Raw genomic sequence first — 12,023 nt, 5'->3', positions numbered from 1 at the left:
AATAGTGCCTACAGTCTGGGTTTTAAACGGATTCAACATGGCATGCGAAACTACTAAAGGGGAGATAACCCTGCCGGTGAACACCACCGGGACCATTCAGGAAACGAAGTTCTATGTGATCGAAGGGGATGTGAGATATAATGCTTTATTCAAAAGGCCATGGATTCATAGCCTGAGGGAAGTGCCCTCAACACTACACCAGGCACTGAAGTTCCCCACACCGGGAGGGATCAAGACGGTTTACAGAGAGCAGCCAACCGCGAAAGAAATGTTCGCGGTCGATGAGGTGATCCCGATGTCCGCACACTCGGCATCAAAGGACACGGAGGCGGTTATGAAGGAAGAAACTAAATAGTAATTACCAATATCATCCCGACCGAACCGGAGAAGTAAGAAGCAGGCGAGGATGATGATTACGGAATCCCTAGGTCGTTCATCGCCCCTAATGATTCCGACGTCACAAAATCAATGGTCAAGGAGCGGGAGCAAGTCAAAATGATTGAACACTTGCTTGTTCGGAAGGTATACCTGGGCATGGGGTTAACTCCCGCGCTCAGAAAAAAACTCATTGAATTTCTTTTAGCTAACATAGATTGTTTCGCTCAGTCCCATCTTGATATGACAAGGATCCCGCCATAAATAACCACTCATAAGCTGAGCTTGGATCCAAAGTTCCACCCGGTTAAACAGAAGAGGAGGCCCATTCCGAAGTCAAACATGCATTCATCAAAGACGGGGTATCCGAATCCTTAAAATAGGTTCCATTCGGGAAGTTAAATACCCGGATTGGTTAGCTAATGTAGTGGTAGTACCTAAAAAGGGGAATAAGTTAAGAATGTGCGTAGATTACAAAGACTTGAACAAGGCATGCCCTAAGGACTCTTTTCCATTGCTTAACATCGATCGCATGATCGATGCGATGGTCGGGCACGAGATACTCAACTTTCTCGACGCCTATTCAGGGTACAACCAAATCCGGATGGACCCGGGTGATCAAGAAAAAACTTTCTTTATCACTAAATTCGGCACCTATTGTTATAACGTAATGCCATTTAAACTAAAGAACGTCGGTGCCACTTATCAACGCCTAGTAAACCGGATGTTCGAAGAATAAATAGGAAAATCAATGGAAGCTTATAGTGATGACATGTTAGTTAAGTCCCTGCGAGCAGAGGACCATTTGAAACATTTGCATGAAACCTCTGATATACTAAAGAAATACAATATGAAGCTGAACCCGGATAAATGCGCATTCGGGGTCGGATCCGGGAAGTTCCTTGAATTCATAGTGTCCAACCGAGGGATCAAGATCAATCTCGATAAAATCAAAGCTATAGAAGATATCACCGTGGTGGACAGTGTCAAGGTCGTTTAGAGTCTAACCAGGCGCATAGCCGCCTTGGGCCGGTTCATATCGATGTCTTCCGATAAGAGCCATCGGTTCTTCTCATTATTGAAGAAGAAGAATAACTTTTATTGGACCCCGGAGTGCCAACAAGCTTTGCAAGAACTCAAACGGTACCTTTCGAGTCCACCTTTGCTCCATACTCCGAAGGCGGATGAACAGTTGTACCTATACTTTGAGGTATCCGAGGTAGCGGTAAGTGGAGTCCTAGTCCGGGAATAGGAAGGTGCGCAATTTTCTATCTATTATGTTAGTAGAACTCTAGGCGAGGCCAAAATAAGGTATCCCTACCTGGAAAAATTAGCGCTCGCTTTGCTAAGCGCCTCTAGAAAGTTAAAGTCGTACTTTCAATGCTACTCTATATGCGTTGTAACTTCTTACCCACTAAGGAACATAATTCATAAACCCGAGCTCTCAGGACGGCTGGCTAAATGGGCCGTAGAAATTAGCGCATATAATATCGAATATCGGCCCTAAGCTGCTAACAAATCACAAATTTTGGTAGACTTTGTGGCCGACTTTACACCGGCCTTAATACCCGAAGTCGAAAAGGAATTATTATTAACCTCGGGGACTTCCTCGGGAATCTAGACCCTCTTTACGGACGGTGCCTCAAACGCAAAGGGGTCCGGACTCGGCATCATATTGAGGCCACCTACGGGTAACGTAGTTAGGCAATCTATTAGAACTGTAAAATTGACTAACAATGAGGTCGAGTATGAGGCCATGATTGCAGGTCTCGAATTGGCTAAAGGCCTAGGGGCCGAGGTGGTTGAAGTTAAGTGTGATTCCCTCCTTGTGGTAAATCAAGTCAATGGGACGTTCGAAGTAAAAGAGGAATGAATGCGAAGGTATTTAGACAAATTGCAGGTAACGCTGCATTGATTCAAGGAATGGACACTACATCACATACCCCGAGATTAAAATAGCGAGGCCAATGCTCTAGCTAACTTAGGGTCATCGGTTGATGACGATGAATTCAGATCAGGAACGGTCGTACGGCTCATGAAATTGGTAGTGGAAGAAGGCCATGCCGAATTAAACTCAACAAGTTTAACTTGGGATTGTAAAACAAGTATATAGACTACTTGAAGACTGGGAAGTTGCCCTCGGATCCTAAAGAATCGAGAGCTCTACGCACGAAGGCAGCCAGGTTCAGCCTGTCCGAAGGTACTATGTTCAGAAGAACGTTCGATGGCTCGCTTGCCATATGCTTGGGGCCGGGAGATACCGAATATATTTTGAGAAAAGTTCACAAAGGCACCTGCGGAAATCATTCGGGGGCAGAATCTTTGGTTCATAAGATCATGAGGGCCGGCTATTACTGGATCAATATGGAGAAAGATGCAAAGGACTTTGTACGAAAATGTGAAGGCTGTCAGAGGCATGCATCGATAATCCATCAACCCGGAGAGTTACTATATTCGGTCTTGTCACCTTGGCCGTTCATGAAGTAGGGAATGAAAATTGTCTGTCCCCTGCCGTGGGCACCCGGTAAGGCTCAATTCATACTATTTATTTATTTATTTTTCAAAGTAGGTCGAAGCTCAAGCGTTCGAGAAGATCCGGGAAAAAGAAGTCGTTGACTTCATTTTGGACCACATAATATGCCGGTTCCTGGATACCAGCCGGGATAGTGTGTAATAACGGGAAGCAATTCTTCGGCAGAAAGGTAAACAAATTTTTCGAAGACCATAAAATCAAAAAAGATCTTGTCAACACCCTATCACCCTAGCGGGAACGGGCAGACATAATCAACAAACAAGATCATACTTCAAAACCTAAAGAAAAGGCTGACTGATGCCAAAGGGAAATGGAAGGAAATTCTACCCTAAGTCTTGTGGGAATACTGTACAAACTCGAAATCTAGTACCGGGGCCAGTCCGTTTTTGTTGGTCTACGGTGCCGAAGGACTAATACCGGTCGAAGTGGGAGAACCGAGTCTCAAGTTCCGATATGCGATCGAAGAATCAGATAGTGAGGCCATGAGCACGAGCCTGAAACTATTGAATAAAAGGTGTCAGGCCGCCCTAGTTCGGTTGGCCGCCCAGAAACAACGGATAGAAAGGTATTACAACCGAAAAGCCAACCTCTGACACTTCAATATCGGGGACTTGGTATTAAAAAAAGTAACACTGCACTCCCGGAACCCGAACAAGGGGAAGCTGAGGCAGAATTGGGAAGGACCATATCGAGTCATCGAGATTACCGGTAAAGGCTCGTACAAACTCGAAGCAGGAAACGGTGCACAGCTACCGAACAACTGGAATGTGACGCACTTAAAGTAGTACTACTGCTAAGGTACGATCTCATTTACCTTTTTATAATATTGTGAATCGTACTAACACTTGCAGGCAACAACCAAAGAAGAATGTGACTATTAGGTCTGAAAGAACACATTGCACTCTTTTTTTCTTGAATCGGTTTTGTCCCAAATGGGTTTTTCGGCAAGGTTTTTAACGAGATAACTGTAAATCATGCTAACTTAGAATCGAAGACCGATTTTAAATCGGATTCAGTGGTCTCATCAACAATATCCGATCCGTCTCAAGATCGACCTCGAATACTAGGAGCCATCACCCTCAAGACAAGCTTCTTAGTAAGGAAATGAGGAAACTTTGTGCTTGAACAGCCTAGGCTCAGTTGTTGGGATTTATTGTAAGGGCCAAACGGTCAAGTGAACCGTGCCCACGTAGTCTACCTTAGCCTTAGTACAAGCTTTTACACGCTTTCAGTCTTGTACTTTACACACAAAAATAAAAGAAAATTTCTACCTTGCTATTACATATTTTTACCTATTAAAGCATCGAGCCTAATAGATATCCCTACCCGAGGACTATCAAGCCCAAGGGCTATCCCTATCCGAGCCCAAGGGCTACCCCCACTCAGGGACTGCCGTCCTAAGAGGCTACGGCTGCCCTAAAAATGGTATGGAGACGTCCGAAGCCCGTAATCAATACGTAAGGCCTTCAATAAATATTTAAAACCTACCAAAAGGTTATCTTCGGAAAAAGCATCGTCTAAGAACACTTAAGATATTTGGAAAACTTTTGGTCGCTCTGAGTTTTCAAAGCTTCGAGCAAATAAAAGCTTGCATCGAGGTCAGGTTCTGTTTGGGCCTCCGAAAAACAGACGGCCCATTACTACATTTGATTCTATGCTAAGGCTTCAGAAATATTTGCAAGAATGGAAATTGTGAAAAGATGCTAAAAATGTTGAAATTACCCAAAGGAAAAATTTTATATATTCCGGAATATCTTTACAAAGGCCCAACAAAAACGGCCTCAAAATGAACAAAAATATGTACCCAACACAAAAACTAAAAAATCCTATGGCATTCACACCTGATCTTCACCAGAGCCTGATTCATCACCAGAACCATCGGGGCCTTCAGATTCTTCGGAGCCCTCTTCACCTTCGGGTTCTTCTAGTTTCTTCGCCTCGGCCTCAAGTCTTTTTTCCTCCTTTTTTTTGGCAGAAAAGTCGAAGCCTCGGGCATGGATTTTTTCGAGGGTCACCCTTCGAGACATCCGCATCATGTATTCGTCCTTGGTCTTCAGGCGGGCCTCAACTGCTTTGACATCGGCCTTGTATTTGGCCACTATCTCTTCAGCATCGGCCGAGGTTGTCTCCAACTTGGACCTCGTTGCTTCGAGCTATTTACCAAGGGCGTCTCGTTCTGCGATGGTCGAACCCAACTGTGCTCGGAGATCATCATTTAGTTGAGCTCGTTTATCAGCTTTCTTCTTCGCCATCCGAAGTTAAACCTCTACCAAAGACAGCTTCGCCTGGGCGGTTTCCTTCTTCGAGGCCGGCAGATCCATCTTGCTCTTCCATTCATCGGCCATGACTTGGATCTCGTCCATCTCCTTTCGGAGTTGGTCGATCTTATGCTGGACCTGGAGGTATTGTCGTTAGCCACTACGACCAGTTCCTCATTTCTAACTTCAAAGACCTTTACCTTTTCAACCAAGTCGGCGTGCTCTCGCCTTATGACCGATGCTTTTTTCTGAGCCCTATCCAGCTCGGCCTGAAGGTTCTTAATGACCCCTTCTTGTTGCTCGCTAAGGAGCTTATACATATCCCTTTTCTGGCACCCGGGAGTTAGAGCTCTTCCTGGGCTTGCGGACCACCCTCTTATTTGGTTTCGCCTCATGAACAGGGGAGACTGAAGTTTTTATCTTCCTTTTCTTCTTTTCCTCCATGGTAGCCCCGGGCTGTCCCATAACAGAGAGATCAACAGACAAGGACACATCCCTGTCCCCTTCTAAAGGCCTAAGTTCGGTGGTTTTAGGCAAACTTACAAAAGGGGGGGGGGAGATAAGTTAGTATGATGTAAGTTAAAAAGCATGGTATTAACTGTTCGGGGAAAGGCCTTACTATGAGAACGGGCCTCCCATCTGCCCTTCAAAAGCTTGTGCCATGCATGCTCAGAGTACGTCATCTGTGTACAGATGCCCTCGATCCATTTCTTTAGCCGGGGGACTGCATTTGGAACCCCGGGCAACAACTGCACAACCACAAGTATGAATGAAAAGAAAGAAATTGAAGAAAACATTGACGCTTGAGAAGAGACTGCACTTACGATATGTGTTCCACTTCTCAGGAAAAGGCATGAACTCGGGGGGAATCAAGTCTTTGGTCTTCACCCAAACGAAGCGTCCCTTCCAGCCTCGGTCTCGGTCTTTAGCGATGCTCGAAAAGGGGGCCTTGCTGGCTCGGCGAGTAAGCTTAATCAGTCTCCCTCGGAAAATTCGGGGACTATATAAAGCGTAGTAGATGATCGATGGTGAACTGACGAGACTTGATCTTGTTCACGAAGTAACGAATGAGGATCACGATCCTCCATAGAGATGGATGGATCTGTACGAGGCACACCTCGTACCTCTTGCAAAAATCCAGAACAATCGGGTCCACCGGGCCCAGTGTGAAGGGGTAAGTGTAAACATTTAAGTACCCCTCCACGCGGGTAGTAATGGCATCCTCGGGCCCGGGGACTACTACATACTTGCCTTCCCAATTGTAGTCCTTTTGGACCTCGAGAAGGACGTCTTCGATCACGGAGCATACGTATCTTGATGCTCCTTCACCCCGGTCCTATTTGCGTAAGGGTTTCTCGACCTTAAAGTTGTCTGCAATTGAGCAGCCCCCGGGAATAAACATTTTCAAGGGAGACTCGGGGCCGGTTCATCGGCAGCCACCTCGGGAGAAGCCATTTCGAGGGTAACTATTTCAGGAGCAATCGTTTTAGTACCGGTGGCCGGTTAGGAAGATGAAAAGGCAACTTGTTGAGGAACAGATTTAGATGTTTTAGACAATGTTATCTGGAAAAGTTTGAAGATTTAAAGAAAGGATATGAAGGTTTGAAAGAACGAGTTTGAAGGATGAAGAACCGAGTATGAAGATTTGAAGGAAGTCTGGGTAAAAACCTAGGAATCACTATGGAGATTTAAAGATCAAAGGATGAAGGTATGAGGGTTTGAAAGAAGTTTGATGATAGCTAGGAAGCTCGGAGGTAGAAGCTTGGTCGAAAAGTAGGAAAAGAACAAAGGATGGAAGCTTTTATAGGGAAGTAGGCGACGCTTCACATTCGGAGGCAACCAACTGGTGATTGACACGTGTTCGAAGTCAGAACGACATGACTGATGGGACGTTTTGACTCCTTCGTCGTAATGTACGGAGGAAGGAATCAGAGAACATCTATTATTTTCCATCGTTTCGGCAAACCTACTCTCTGAGAAACGAAGGGACAATCTGTATATGGGTAAAACCGAGGGTAGTGAGTACCCCGATTTTCCGGTGAGGTGAACGAGGCAAGGACATGACTGCAGGGAATCAGAATCGAAGCCAGGAGCCTCTCGCATCAAGGCCCGAGCAAAACACTTGCCCTCGGGGCCATCGAGACCACGCCCCCGGGTCCGGTTCGAGTTCCAAGACCTCGAAGAGCATTACCGAACGACTACGCATGATTAACAAAGGGCTGAGATATTCGTGTCCAACCAGATATCACGGCGTGAATCTCGGTTCGTATCAGCGGTAGATCAGTGATTAACGAAAAGGAAGATTATTTTTTTTTTTAGAATTGCACTTAGGATAAAACTCCCCTACTATATAAATGGGAAACTGATTATTTATTAAACGTATTGTAACACGCATACCAATGCAATATACATCTATTCTCTTTGTTTCTAAAAGTTATTCAAAGTTCTTGCTTTCGTTCATAAGTTCTTCATAAGTGTTGAATCGAAACCGAAGGCAGATTTCTTGTTAAGCCTTTAATCGAGCCCGGACTCACTATCATCATTGGTTTGGCTACTTACTCTATCTTTTATTTGCTTATCTAACGTCATTAATCATTTGTATTGAATTAGTCTATATATCCTTAAAACTGTGTATAAATTCAATTGTTATCCATTATTAAGAATAAATACAACCCATTAAAAACCTAACCCACTATACTTACTTCAAAATACCTTCACTATAACAATACCATTAGCACCATACTGCTAGCAATTTTAGATTTCTGGTAATTCCAAAAAAAACGATTCCTTCAAATCAGCTTGTAAAGTACCAAAATCAATGAAATTCAGCTGAATAATTGTTTCTCCACACCTAGATTCTTTCTTAATTTTTACTGTGAAGTCTACGCTGCTTCATTATCTTTTGTAGAAAAACCCAAACTCCATTGTTAGGACATTGAAAATTTAAGAGAAAGGGAAAAGAGACAGAGAGGAAGGATCTAGTCAGTTTGACTTTTTGCTCTCACATATATATTTTTTATACCTATAAACATTTCAATTTTCCTTATTACGTAACCGTAAGAAAAAAATGAAAGAGAAATGGAGCATTCTAAGAAAAAGAAGAATAGAGAAATGGAACAGATATACAAAAGTAAAAGAGAGAAAAGTGTTAGATTGTAAATAATTGGGAAAAAATGTGAAAAGCATTGAAAATTATAAACGTCAAGTGGGGAACTTGGGCAGGAAAAAAAAAGTGGCTAGGAAAAAGCACCTTGGGAAGAAAAAGCACCTCTCGGTCACATGGACTATTATATATATATATATATATATATATATATATAAATAAATAAAGTTGGGAATAGAGAAGGTGACGTGGTACCTTTCTATGGCCAGTATTTAACTTTTTTTTACAATATTTTGGACAAAAATCAATATTAATAGCTGTGAAATATGCATGCCAACATAAAACTAAAACTTAATGCAGTTAAATGCTCAATGCTCACACATTAATGAAAGAAAAAACGTTCGAACAATGGCTATCACTATTCAAAGCTTTTATATTCCAAAAACGTAAATGTTGGATAGAAGGCAAAGCGTTAGAAAGTTCGCACATATTGTTTCTTTTCTAGACATTGAGGATAAATCAAATTGTGCTTATGTAATACTATCTGTATCTTTCTCTTTCTGTCCCTCGCACTAAAATATACAGTGATTTACTCAGCTATGAACTCTAAAATTGAGTTATATTCTTGCCGCCATGGCTGGAAGGAAAAGAAGAAAAATGAAGTTGTAAGTTTTCATATATTCTGCTTTATGTAGCTTGATAAGTGTTTTATGCCTTCTATTTTTTTATCATTTTTCTTGAGTTTAAATTGATTTGAAATAACTTGAATTGTACTAAACATTAACTGGGTTTCGATTTACTTTTTGCTTGTCTTAAAGAATTTTTGTCATCTTTCATTCGTGAAGGTATGATCATATTTCTTCCATGCCTTAATATTATTTTACTGTATAAATTTTAATTTAGCATATGCTGGTAATGAGTTTTAATTCTCATTGTTGAGTACCTGCCTTATTGTTTGTATTCAAAATGTCTCACAGCAAATATATTAAACTGTGGATGGACAAATAAAACTATTGAAACCTCTACTTTGGTGTTACGGTTGTCTTAATTCAGGTAACTTTTTTTCATTCTGATTTCATGTGATTTCAAAGGAGATTGGGACTTCTCATAGTTCATTCGCAATCTCAAAATTGTAGGTCCCTTTTAATCTTTTTATGTGCTTGCTATTTTATGCATTTGATTTTTTTCTTATTGGTGTTTACGGGATAAGAGAGAATTAAAGAGGTGAGAGTACACTTGAGAGTACACTTCTTATAAGAAGATGAGAATAACTACTAATGCTTTCTATGTCTCTTTCAGTAACCTTCAATAAAAAAGGATTCCTTCTTTTTCGCAGTTTTATTTAAAAATCACATCAATAATGCTTTGTATCTCTTTAGTTACATACCATTATTATGCCTCTGAATCTCATTGGTAACCTATCGTTATTATGCAAGGTTTAATGTTGGAGGAGGAATTTGACTATTAAGGTAAAGTTGGGATATCAAAATGATTTTCACGCAAAAAAAATATGGATTAAGAACGTGAAGTTTAATCTATTGGATTTGAAAAAAGGAGTTTTGTCTTCTTTCTTTCTTTTTTTTTTTTTTTTTTTTAAAATGAATGGGTAAGGATGTAAGAAAGGAGAAAGAAACATAAAAAAGAAATAGAAGAAAAAGGTAAATGGAACTGAAAGGGAAGGAAAAAATTAGAGAAAATATTTGTCGAATTTTATTTCGTTGATTTGTGCGATATATTCGATTTTACACTTTTTTTTCTTTTAATTTCTTTCAGTCTAGGTTGTTATCTTTTTCTTGAGCAGGTCTAGAAGACTAGAAACACACAAGTAATGGAAAATTAGAAAAAGAATTTAAAATTAATTTGTTAGACGAAAGATGGATTAAAATTTGAAATTCAATCTATTGGGTTTGAAAAATGTATGAATCCTTAACATATTCGGATATTAATATAAGGATTATTTCGTATGTCGAATAAAGTTTTAACGACCGCGTGAAACGCGAACAAATTTACTAATTTGATATTAAATTTTCTACAAGGTTCAAAGCAAGTAACTTTTAGAAATGAAGACTAACTTTTATTTTATTTATATTTTCTAATAGCCAGGTAGTGTAGATTTCTCTGCATAAAACTAGGTTGGAATATACATATACACATCGAGCAAAAAACATAACTAGACAAAATTATAGAAAAACTTTCGCTATGTAGCAGCATTAGGTCTTTTACACATAAGGCAAGAAAATATTTCTATTCCTAGCCAAAATTCTTTAAACATTGTACCTTAATTCATGCATCATTCATAGTTTCAGTTACCTACTTCTCCTTAATTAAGATAATTAGTCCTTAGTGTCAGACAATCTTCATATTCGTAACTGTCGTATTCCATATATTCCATATACCATCTATTATTATATAATTAAGAGATGAGAAGCAATTAATAGGAAGCAAACAAACGAAATATCTCGTATACTTCTTAGTGCCATGAAATATCTCGTAAATATAAATTATTTCATGTATAATTACACGTGATGTATAACATGTATAAATTATACCCTAAATAATTCGATTATCTTGATGGTATAACAACTCTACATGTAGTATAACATGTATCTTTTTAGCATAAATCATGTATAATTTATCATATCGTTGTACATCACGTATAATTATACATGAAATAATTTCTTTTTAATATTGTGGAATGACTGAGAGAAATATACATGCCTAATTGATTGCATATTATGATAGATTGAGTGATTCGAGAAAATAAGATGAGAGAAGGAGATAATATGAAGAGGGAGGAGATCTGATTTCTTTCGACGATGAGAGAGTGTGAAATTCCAAAGATCCCGTGATTTGTGCATTTTTTCATGGTCATTAATTATTTGCTTATCTTTAAGATATGCTCTAAATGTAAAAAAAATCTTCCATTTATGTAAAAAATAAAGATTGCTAATATTTTTTTAAATATTTTTTAAAAAGTGCTCAGCCATGTATATTTATCAAGAAAAAAAATGGACAATAGTCTAGGTGACATTCGAACGGCACCGAGCCAAATTCGGCCCATTAAGGGTCAGTCCTACTGGTCCACGTTTCCGTTAATGAGCATGTTTGGGGGCCGGCGGGTTTTGATTAGTCCTAATATCATTTGATTCCCTCTATCCTTATAAGCTTTAGATATTTTCCTATCTCTAATAATAAAATTGTCAAATTTGATTATACTAGTGTAAATTGTTTTGACACTCCTAAGTAGAGCGGTCAAAAAGACCCACTCTAGCTCAGCCCGAACCCGGCCTCGCAGGCCTTTGAATTTGGTGTGCTAGGACGAGTCGACTCGATATTTGAATGTCCATAAAATGTCCTGCCTAACCCAGCCCTAAGAGGACCGACCCATTATTTTTTTAATCTATAAATATTTTTTTGTAACTTAGAGGGTGATTTGATTGACTTTTAAAAAATAGCTTATAAGCTAAAAGCCAAAAGTCATAAGTTGGTAATACCCAACTTTTGACTTTGGGCTTATTTTATTACTTTTCATGCATAAAAGTAAGTGCTTTTAAATAATTTTTATCATTGTCAAACACCATAAAAACTAGAAAAGTGATTAAAAACCAATAAACACTTAAAATAAGTTAATCCAAATACCCTCTTAGTCCCCTAATTATGTGAATAAATTATGTTTGCTTATGGATGTACAAGAAGCTTAATATTTGACAAGGAATCTCATAATTGGAATGCAGATTCTTTATATCTTTACCTT

This window comes from Nicotiana tabacum, chromosome 23 (assembly GCF_000715075.1).
Source record: "Nicotiana tabacum cultivar K326 chromosome 23, ASM71507v2, whole genome shotgun sequence".
Lineage (NCBI taxonomy): Eukaryota > Viridiplantae > Streptophyta > Magnoliopsida > Solanales > Solanaceae > Nicotiana > Nicotiana tabacum.
Note: the sequence above shows the minus strand (reverse complement) of the source record.